The following is an 11,324-nucleotide window of genomic DNA, read 5'->3' on the forward strand; positions in this document are numbered from 1 at the left end:
ACTTACCTACTTTAACCTAAAACGGCCCTTAATGCTAAAAATAGATGCCTTAGATAGTATTATTGCTGGCGTTTATTCCTAGAAGCAAACGGATGGAGAATAGTACCCTATTACTTACTACTTAAAGACTATAATAGATGCTAAGCTAAACTACCTAATCCACGCTAAAGAAATATTGGCTATTATCTCTAGCTTTTAGCACTAGCGAGTATAGCTAAAAGGGACCCCTAAGCCTATTTAGGTAGTTTCGGATTATAAGGCCCTAGAATACTTTATAATAACTAAGGCCCTTATAGCCTAGTAAGTACGCTAGGTAGACATTCTATTTTAGTTTAACTTCCTAATTATATATAGGCTAGGCGCCACTAACCGTACGGACGCTCTTATAAGATATAAACAGGACCTAAATAACTAGATGGCCGTAAAGATCTTATTATAGTCCTAGACGCTACTATAACCAGAATACCTTAACCCTTAGATATAGGAAGAACTAAGTACTAAATCTTTAAGCGCTAAGATATGTCCTATAATAATATCGTTAAGGTATACTATAATAAACTTATTAAGGTATTCTCCTAATATACTATTAATTCGTTTCTAGAATATTACTAGTGCGTTTATAAGCCTAAATTGTATAACTAATAGTTTATATAGTCCTTCCTTTAACCTAAAGGCTGCCTTTTATTTATTGCCTTCCTTAATTCTAATCTAATGGTATGCCTATCTTAGATCTATCTTTATAAAGATTTGCGCATTACCTATTTAATCCTAAATCTTGCTAATTAAGGGTAAAGGATACCTATTTTTTTTTAAGTAATGCTATTTAACTGCCTATAGTTAATACATAACCTAAGTTTTCTGTTCTTCATTGGTATAAATAATACTGGATATCCTGCTAATAATTATAATAGTCTAATATATCCCTTTTATAAGTTCTCCTAGACAAACTCTTTAAGTACTCTTAACTTTTCTTAAGTAAGCTTATAGGTTAGAAAGAACCTTAAACTTATTCCTGGTTCTAACTCTACCTTATAGTTCTATACTATATAATCTGCCAGCTTTTTACTTTTTAGGCTCTATAGCTTTTTGCTATACTTATAAGATCTCTTTAGTATATAACTTAAGCCTTACTTAGTCTCTTTATATATCGCTCTAACTTAGTTTACTATTACGTCTTACGGCGTTAAGTATCCCTAATATCGACCTAACCTATAATCCAATCGATCTTTAGATTGTATTTCTATAACTAAGGTATACCTAATACTGCCTTATTTTGTCCTAATAGTAGGATATTAAAAGATATCTCAATTTATCTCCCTTTAATGGTTATTTAAATAGGTCCTATTTTAATATTAATAATCCCTCCTCTATAGGTTATTAGATCTCCTAAAATTATAACTAAAAGGTAAGGTTGTTCCTTCTGTCTGTAAGGTAATCCTATTCTTTTAACTACTATTAGTAAGATATAGTTTCTTATTACTCTACTATCTATTAGTGCTTTAAACTACTAATCTTACTATTTAACTTATAAATTTAGGTATTGTCCTTAAATTCCTTTAAGGGTCTAAGGCTCTACTACTAGTTCCCTCTAGTCCTATAGGCCTCTACTTTTCCTAACTATTAGCTGCTTAATCCTTATATACTTGGCTTATTCTTTAGCTAATACCTAGTTCGCTTTTTATCCTCTATATACTATAACACGTATTCTTTAGATATTTCTACTACTGTTATCTATCTAAGCATTTTTCTATAAGGAATCTTCTTAGTTAAAGTATAAAGTCTTCTAACTTCTAAACTTCTACTAGATGCCATCTATATATATACTTAGTATTTCTATATTATTGCTTATCTAGCGCCTAATATATTCTTATAGGGTACTTCTAATTCTTCTTTTTCGGATTTTTGTATCTATTGTATATATTATCTATATATGCAATCTATAATAGCGTATAATATACTAGGTACTTTAGGTTAACTCTTAACTTATTTTTATCCTTAAGTTTAAACCTTTACCTTATTAATTTAAATATTGCGACTTTGTTTATAGGTACTAAGATTTGCCTCTTACTTCTCTAGTCCTCTAATTATTCCTCTAAATCCTTTAATATTATAATTAAGGCTCCTTTAATATGACTTATAGCCTTCTCTATAATTAGGTGGTTTTAGATAACTTACTTATCTAACTATATATAGAAATCTTCCCACTTATTATTGTGTTGCTATCTATACCACTTTTAATATAACTATTAGAGTATATACGGCTTATCTATAAAGAAATATCTTTTTATTACTATATTATAATAGCCTTTTATATATTATTTTTTAAACTTAATAGGGATTTCTATATCCTTTTTATCTTCTAGTTTAGTAAGCTACTTAGCTCTTAGCGTGCCTGCCTTAGGCCTATTAGTAATTCTTTATATAGGTGCTCTGTCCCTTATATAACCTAGTATACTAGTCCGTTAATCTAGTTTCTATTCTTACTATATAAGGATTCTCTGTCTAAATTCCTCTATACTTTCTTTTGGTTTTCGCCTTATAAGTAGATCCTTAAAGTCTTCTTACTTCTTAATCTTGGTTTGTTTAATAGTCCTTATTTATATTTAGAAATTTTAGTCCTATAGGATTCTTAATCCTAGGCTTGCTTCTTTCTTAAGCTTAGCTCTAAACTTAGTCTAACTAGGCTTCTATAGTGTTCTTATCTCATTTTAAGAATCTTAAATCTTACTTATCTTACTTTAAGAGTCTTATGCCTTTAGGAAACTATATCCCGAGCTTATTTATATATTACTAAACTAAGCCGTTACTCTGCTTTATTGGTTGTTATCCGTTATAGGTCCTTAAGCTTACCTTATTCTATTTTAGAAATCTTAGTTATCTTTTATCTCTTCTTAAGAATTTTAAGCTTATGGCCCTTTACCTTTATTGGGTACCAAAGTAGTTTATTATCTTATAAAGCGATAGACATTATATCTAATGGGGTCTTAGTCCCTACTAATGTTCTCTATTCCGTAGTAGAATTATCCTTTACCTCTTTTATAATATTTTTAAGGTCTGCACGCTTCTAGTAAGCTACCTTTATTGCCTTATTATTACTAAATACTTCGCCTATATTAAATTTATCGTCCTTAATATCCAATCTACGAGATGGTTCGTTAGTTCCTCTAAACTCTAATAATTTTGGCTCCTATAGCTAATAGCTTGCGCTATACTTAGCGTCTTTATAAATTTAGTATGCGTTGTTATAATAAAATATAAAACTTCTAATTAAATATTCTTTTGTTCCTTATAGTACACTATTATCCCCCTATGCATATATGTCTTCTACTAGTCTTGTTCCTTTTACTATATAGTAACTCTAACTACTTCTTTAGTCTTTAACGTAATAACCCTATTTTCCGCAATTTATATAAGCTCCTTCTTTAAACCATTTTTCTTATTATGGAGTCCGCCTAAACGTCTTCTGCTACTAAGATCTCTAGTTTAGCCTCTGCTTTTTAGATCTTTAATTACTTAATCCTTATCCTCTAGGTTTCTATAGTTATTTATTCTATTTTCTATTTTTTTTAGTACTACTTAGGTCTATTGGCTCTACGCCATACTATAGTTTCTAACTTTAACTTTAACTTTATTATTACGTGCCTTGCGCCTTATACGACTATAGAACTCTATTCTAACCCTTCTTAGTCTGCTCTCTTTAGTAGATCCTATTATTAATCTTAATTGCTTAATTAATTAATTCCCTAAGAGTATCCGTATCTTCTATTAGAATAATTATATCCTAGACTTTTACCTTAAGTTCCTATTTGTGCTGTGCTATAAGCGCCTTATTATTCCATTTAACCTATAGAGCTAATGTTTAAAATTACGTCGTATACTTAATTATTAAGGTTTATTATACTAAGTTTTAAAGCTTTTATTTTACCATGGTAGTTGCTTTTAGGTCCTAAATATTTGCGTTAATTGTTCCGTAAACCTATTCTAACTAGCAAATATATATCGCACATCTTAGTTAGTAGTTATTATGCTATATTCCTATATCTCTATAAGATATGGTTTAAACCACTTAAGTGCCCTCCCTATTAGGAATAGTCCTATATAGGCTACTTAGTTAATAGATATTGCTAGTTTCGCTCCCTCTTGTATAACCTTAAAGTGCATTTATATAAGGAATCCTTTAAGCTTTAACTTATCCCCTAAGAATCGCTTAATAAATAGTAGCTTAACGTTTACTATTCCGATCCTATTAATCCTTTCTTTAAGTATCCTATTATTGTCTATTAATTAATTAACCATTTCTTATAATTGTTCTGCTGTAACTAGTTATAAGTTAGTATGTGCTATACTAGTATTATTACCTAATCTTAAAGTAGTTGCTGCCGTTAATAGCGTTATAGCTAGTGCTTTTAGTGGCATATTATTCGACTTTATTAATACCGTAACCTTGGTAGTAAATGTATAATAAAGCCTTATAGCAGGAACTACGGTAGACTTATTAATGGGCTAGGTATATAGGTAAATAAGAAGTTAATAATATAATAATAACTAGTAGAGTGGTTACCTAACAGATTAACTCCAATTATATTCTAAGATTTACTATAAAGGAGAGAACTATCTAGGTAGGGACTATGGTCCTTTAAATATACAACCGTACTCCTAAGAAATCTCCTTTATATATAATGTACGCATAGTATATAAGGTACATAAGTTCCTCCTATTCCTCTTATTTAATACGTAGCATATTATATAACCTTAGTTACTATTCCTCGTTATATAGTTCTACCGGCTCTATTCTAGACCGTGCCTCGATTAACTAACTAGCTACTTTCGACTCCTCTCCTAGTAGTCGTAATATCGTACTTAAAGCGTCCGTAACATTCTTTAAAGGTTAGGCCTGCCCTATATTACTACTAAAATACCTACGCTTTTAGTAACCCCCTAGCTTCCTACTAAAAGAGGTTTAGTTCCTTACTATATCTGTAGCGTTTAGAACTACTCGTTTAAAATCCGTATATATAGTAATCCACGATAGGGCTTTTACGCGCTTTATTTTATTATAAATTACTAGCTTAATTTTAGCCTAGATAAACCTAATCTTCTTCTTCTTATAGATGCTACTGTTTTTATTTTTAAAGGGCTTTAGATCTATCTATTAAGTATAAGTTTCCATAAAGTTTATAAACTAGTAAAAGTTATAGCGGTTAAGCTATATCCTATTCCAAAATAGCTTTATATTATTATATTATACAATATATAAATCTTAAGTCTATTTCTTTAAGAAGGTTTATAACTATAGCAATATAGTAATTTACTCTTTATTAAGCTAATTAAGTGCAATCTAATTTAGTAATTAGTCTTTAATCTTACTAATAATCCAGCGTATATACTCTTTAGTATTATCTTATATTATTAGCATTTTAAAGAAGTTATCTACCTCGTGAACCTAATTATCTAACTACTAGGCGTTAGGTCTATAGCGGAGTTCTAAACTACTAAAGGCCTTAGCTAGTTAGTTTATATCTTTTTTTTTTTTATAGCGTAGATAACTCTTTAAGTCTTCTATACCTTTTTAGGTAGGTACTAAGTAGCCCCTAGAAAGCCCTTAACCTTAGCTAAGTTATAAAAGATTTTATCTAGCCTAGATTAAGCTCTACTAGATTTAAACCTACCCCTAAAGGTTTCTAATATATTTATTAGTAGCTCCTTTCCGTATAGCTTTTAAGAGCCTTATAGTAGCTTCCTAATATCTATTTTAAAGAGTATTAGTTTAGGGCTCTTAACTTTCCAACCTCGGCCTTAGGGAAGCTCTAGCTATAGAGGTAGTATTAATACTAGTAGCTAGTATAGATTTCCCTATAAGGCTTAAGTTTTAAGTTAATAGTTAGTTTAAATTACTTAAAGGGATAGGCCCGCTTAGCTTATAGGTAGTCTATATATTACTACTATACTAATTATAGGCCGGTAGTCTTCTAGGAGAGTTCTAGTTGGTTCCCTAGTTAAATATATTAGTATATTCCTCTAGCATCCCCAACCTAGGAAAAGATCTTAGATTTACCTTTAGCGCTTAATCTTTTAATTAGCCTAGGTAGGGCTAGAGGGGTTCTAGCTACTTTCTAGTAGTATTATAACCATTATAAAGGGTATTTATGTTTTTTTTAGCGTTACCGGTGACCATAAGTATATAAGAGTTTTTAAGCTCCTAGAGTATCTAGGTATTAGGGCTTATTTAGCCATCTTACCTAAAGGGTTATATTATTATAATCTCTTGCTATTAGAGGGACCTTTTTACCTTACCGTAACGGCTTTCTATAAGGTGCCCATAGAGTTTCCGTTTAGGTTATCGCGAGATTTTTAAGGGAGGATAGTAGTTATAAATAAAAAATATATAAATAAACAATCTAGTCCTTAAAGCTAACTACCTTTCTAAAAAGAGTAGGAAGGATTTAAATGTAAGGGGACTTTGTAGATAGGGGGCTATAAGGACACGATTGGAACAGAATAGATTAGTGAGAGAGAGACAAATCCTTAAGGAGGTAAGGCCTCTAGAATTGTGGAGACTATATACTACGGGTATGTGCCTCTGGTACGTAACCGGCGACTATCTAAGGGGCGTCTAGGGGTTGTCCTAAGGGCATCCTAAGGTGTCTGCAATAATATCCCTTATACCTAGATAGTAGCCTATACGAATTTAAAAAAGGCCTAGAAATTTATAGAATAGTAGGTAAATAAGTATAGGCGCGAACCCGACTTTACTATAGGTAATATAGTCTAGGTTATAACAAAGAACTAGAAGATAGAACGGCCTAGCTATAAGCTAAACTATTAAATAGTAGGACTATATAAGGTCCTTAAAAAGATAGGTAACTTATATAAAGTAAAGCTCCTAGATTTAATTAAGGTTTACCCCGTTTTCTTACTAGATAAGCTATAGAAAGCTATAAACGACTTATTACCCGGATAAAAGAATAAACCGCCCCTGCTAATTTAAGTTAATAGCGACGATAAATAGGAAATTAAAGAAATACTAGCCTATAANCTTNTAAGGGGAACGNTAAANTATNNTNTTANTTNGNNAGGNTATAACCTAGACCCTACNTAGTACCCTATATAAAACTTTATAGGTAGTCCCTATAAGCTTTAGGAGTTTTATAGCTGTTACCCTAACAAACCTAGACCGCTAAAATACCTAGATAAATAGATGGAATGCTAGCATAATAAAGACGATAAGCTACCGGAAGAGCATAAAGATAAGAACGTCCTATGGGTATAATAAGGACTATAAAGCCTAAGGGCAGGTTTTCTTAGAGGGGGGGGTAATGTTATAGTACTGGCAAGTTACCAGGCAGATTGCCGGCAAACTGCCGCAGATTGCGGTTATATAACGCAAGGTTATATAAAACCTCAAGCGGCACTGCCTGTCCTCCCCTCTGGTACGATATTGTCAAAGACGTTCACTGCCTATCCTCCCCTTAAATTTACACCCCCTAGCACGCAGTACTTAAGTTGAGAAAGGGAAGATGGAAACGGCAGAGGTAGAAGGAGGCTTAACGCGTTAATCGCGTCAGGAACGCGCCAAGACAACTAAGGCCCTTGAAAACAATAGTTATGAGAGCAATATAGAATATACGGTTTATGTGGCAGTAGTAGCCCCTAGTGTACCACGATTAAAGCGTATGAGGAAAAAACTACGCCCTAAAGATTAAATAGGGTTAATAAGAAACCGCGTAATAGCTAAAAAGAGAGTAGAGCAACTGGTAATAATAGCCACTATAGTAAACTAATTAATAACTAAGGAACACCAAAATCGAGATCCGACCCATACGGTCCTATGGGGGTTCCTTTCCGTCTTATCTTGCCCGTATGGTTAAGCTGAGAGTAAGGATCTTGTCTGTTACTGATGCAGCAGCGTTACGTTGTGGCTAGAGGGGGCCTTCGAATACTTAACCCTCGACGCCGTCAGAACAGCAGAGTTTTCACAGGCCTTGGCGCTAAGACTAGTTAAAAAGACGACTCCATAAAAGCGACCTCTGTACCCCCATACGGTGGAGCCTAGGAACCTAGCAGCTACTATTAATATTCTATTTAGATTGTGTTAATAGACTACTAGAGCAAACGCAGAGACGTATATATGGCTGCGCAGCGCCTGCGTAGCGACGTGGTAGTGGTGCAAAGACTTTTTACTAAGGGGTAAGCCTCAGCAAAAAGTTTAAACACTGCTACTACGTCTCTAACGTACATATTTAGACATTAAATCGACAAGTATTATTCCTTCGGCGTACCCTCTCCCTCCTACGAATACTATATACACTGTATAGCATCCACATACATACACACGTAATCCGCGCCCTAAGCGTAGCAGAGGCCCCCTATTTTAATATTATTCGGTAACCTAGGTATCTAGTTATAGGGATTAGGCCCCCTATTAAATATTAGAGTGTCCTCCTATACCTAATGTATAGGTATAAGGGCCTGGGTTTGGGCCCTAGGGCAAAAGCAATACTAAGTTATATACACCCCGTTATAGAAACCCTTTAATAGAGGAATAAATAAGAGACCTTAGTATGTAGGCCCGGGCGGAACGCAAGTGTTATTATTATTAGGAGATATTTATAGGAGACTTGGAAAAGGAGCTAGGGATAGGCATATAACTTAGATAAGCAATATACAGATATAGCAAAGATGGTTTAAATGGCAGATAGGGCAAGACAGGCATTTTAGACACTCCCGCATAAGGGGAGTCTCAAAGCAGCAACCTAATAGTGTTTTTCTCCTCCTGTTGATGTAGTACGAATGCTATCTAAAAGTATTACCTCTTACGTCTCCCCTGGAGGTTTTTTGTACACTTAAAAATGGGGTTTTTCTTAGATAAAGAGGTTTTTCCCATAGGAATTAGTCTGTGTGGACCCATTAGGGGGACCAGGTCGGACGGTAAATTGAATCTTATATATATATATATATAATAACTAAGAGGATAAATATAACATTAAATATATAGATTAAGGTGCTAACTAACCTAGTTATGTTACTATTAGGGGTGTTAAAGTAGTAGAAAGAGGCATAAGTGAATTAAATTAAAGTTATTACCGAAATATTTATAAAGTAGATTAACGCGCTTAGAGTAGAGGTTATAAAGAAGATAGAGGTAATCTAGACCTAATTATTAAACATTTAAGCACTACTAAGCGCGGCTTTATCGTACGCGGATATTGCCTGTATGCCGCTAAGTAGTTAACTAAGTAACCTAACGTCCTTCCCGTTAAGGAATACTATGCTATTAACTATTACTAATACGCTGTACTGCACAGTTAATATATTTAGAGTTAAAGAGGAAAATAAGAACGAAGTATAACTAGGGGTAATTAGGCAAGTAATTAAAAGTAGTATATGTATAACGGAAGGCTATAAGAGCTAGCGCTATATAGTAGTAATTAAAGACCGTAAGAACTCCGCACGTATTAGGATAACTTATAGGAATAATGCTAAGCTCTAATATATAAAAGAAGCGGCTTAGAAGACCTTAGTACTTAGTATTTAGGTATTATAAGACCAGCTCTACCTAGTAAAAATTAATAATGCTAATTAAACAGCAGTTCTTAACTAGAAAGGAAAGATTTAAAATAAAGTAGTAGAGGTGCTAGGAAAAGAGAATAATGTATATATAGCCCAGATAGGGTGGCTTAGTAGAAAAGACACAGAAAAGGTATATAGTTTAATAGTAGTATACGTTACTAAAAGCAGTAAAGTAGCACGGTTGCTATAGGACTAATACTTTTATATTATAGGGGAATTAGCCTATATTAGAACCTATAAACCTAAAAGCGGCCCAATATAATACTACTGGTGTTAGACACTAGGACATAAAGTATTTATATATATAAGACTATAAGTATATGCTAGATGCGCTTAAGAAGGACATTATTATAATAACTGCTAAGNATAGATNCNAAANTNTATACCNTNCGGAGGACNANATAAATCGTTTAGTAAAAATTACTAAGTGCTTTATCCTACCCGCTATATATAAGACACTTTAGGTACTTTAACTAAATATCTAAAAATAGAGTATAGTATAGCAGAGCCTAATAAACAATAAACAACTAAAAGACTTTAGAGTATTAGTAATATTAGAGCCATACGTATAGAAAACAAACGATATAGTTATAATAGTCCCTATAGAATACTTAAATTGGACTAAGGTAATACTTACGGTCTAGTATAAATAGAGGTAGGCGGTATGGAGCATATTATATATTTAAAAAGATATTAAGGCCGAATAGGTGCCAGTATAATCGGCAGACCTTACCGCGGTAGTGCTGCGCCTTCCTAACCAATTAGTACTAGTAGTATTAGTATATATTAAGGGAAAGAATATAGAGGCACTATAGGATATAACTAGTAAACTATACCAATTAATCTAGAAAATATAAAACAAGATAGGGATATAAACCGATATAATACTTATAGGAGACTTTAATCGGCACAACTAGCTATAGGGAGGAAATAATATCTTGCTGGCGAGATAGGGAGAAGCTAACCTAACTATTAACCTTATAGGAGATCACTCCCTACGTAGCCTGCTGCCTAGAAGTACGAAAACATAGTAAAATAGTAATTGTAAAATAATAATTAACCTAATCCTAGTATTAGACGAGCTAGTATCTATAATAGTAAAGTATATAGTATATAGGACAGAACACGGATCTAATTATAGGGTAATTAAGACGATATTTAATATTGTGGTTCCTAAACGCGCTATAGAATAAAGAATACTCTTTAAAAACGCACTATAGAATAAAATTAGGAATAGGATTACTACCGCCCTCCGTATAATCCTAGTAGGTAGTAGAGTATAATAGTAAACAAACTAGCTTATAAATATAGTGCTAAAGGCAGTTTACGCATTAACTCTAAAAGCTAAACCATTACTATATATAAAAAGGTGGTGGATAACAGACTTTATAAAGCTTTGCTAGGTATATACTTACTAAAGAAACTAGGTAAAGAACTAACGCTAAACGGGCTAGATATTACTAGAACTAGAGTAATAAGTAAAAAAGGCCTTAAAAAATACTATAATGTAATACGGAAACAGAAAAGGATATACTAGAACAACTTCCTAGCTAATAACGCAAATATTTGGCAAGTAGTAAAATACCTTAACCTAAGCGGCAACTCAGCATTTAATAAGATACTACTATTAATAAGGACAAATAGATCTACTATAGAAGGAAAAGATAAGTAAGTAGCAAAGCTGTTAATTACATTCTTTCCCCCGCTGCTAGTAGGAATAGAGGATAAGGGCCTACGGCCTTAATAAACGCTAA

This window comes from Cenococcum geophilum, assembly GCF_001692895.1.
Source record: "Cenococcum geophilum 1.58 unplaced genomic scaffold K441scaffold_6, whole genome shotgun sequence".
NCBI classification, from domain to species: domain Eukaryota; kingdom Fungi; phylum Ascomycota; class Dothideomycetes; order Gloniales; family Gloniaceae; genus Cenococcum; species Cenococcum geophilum.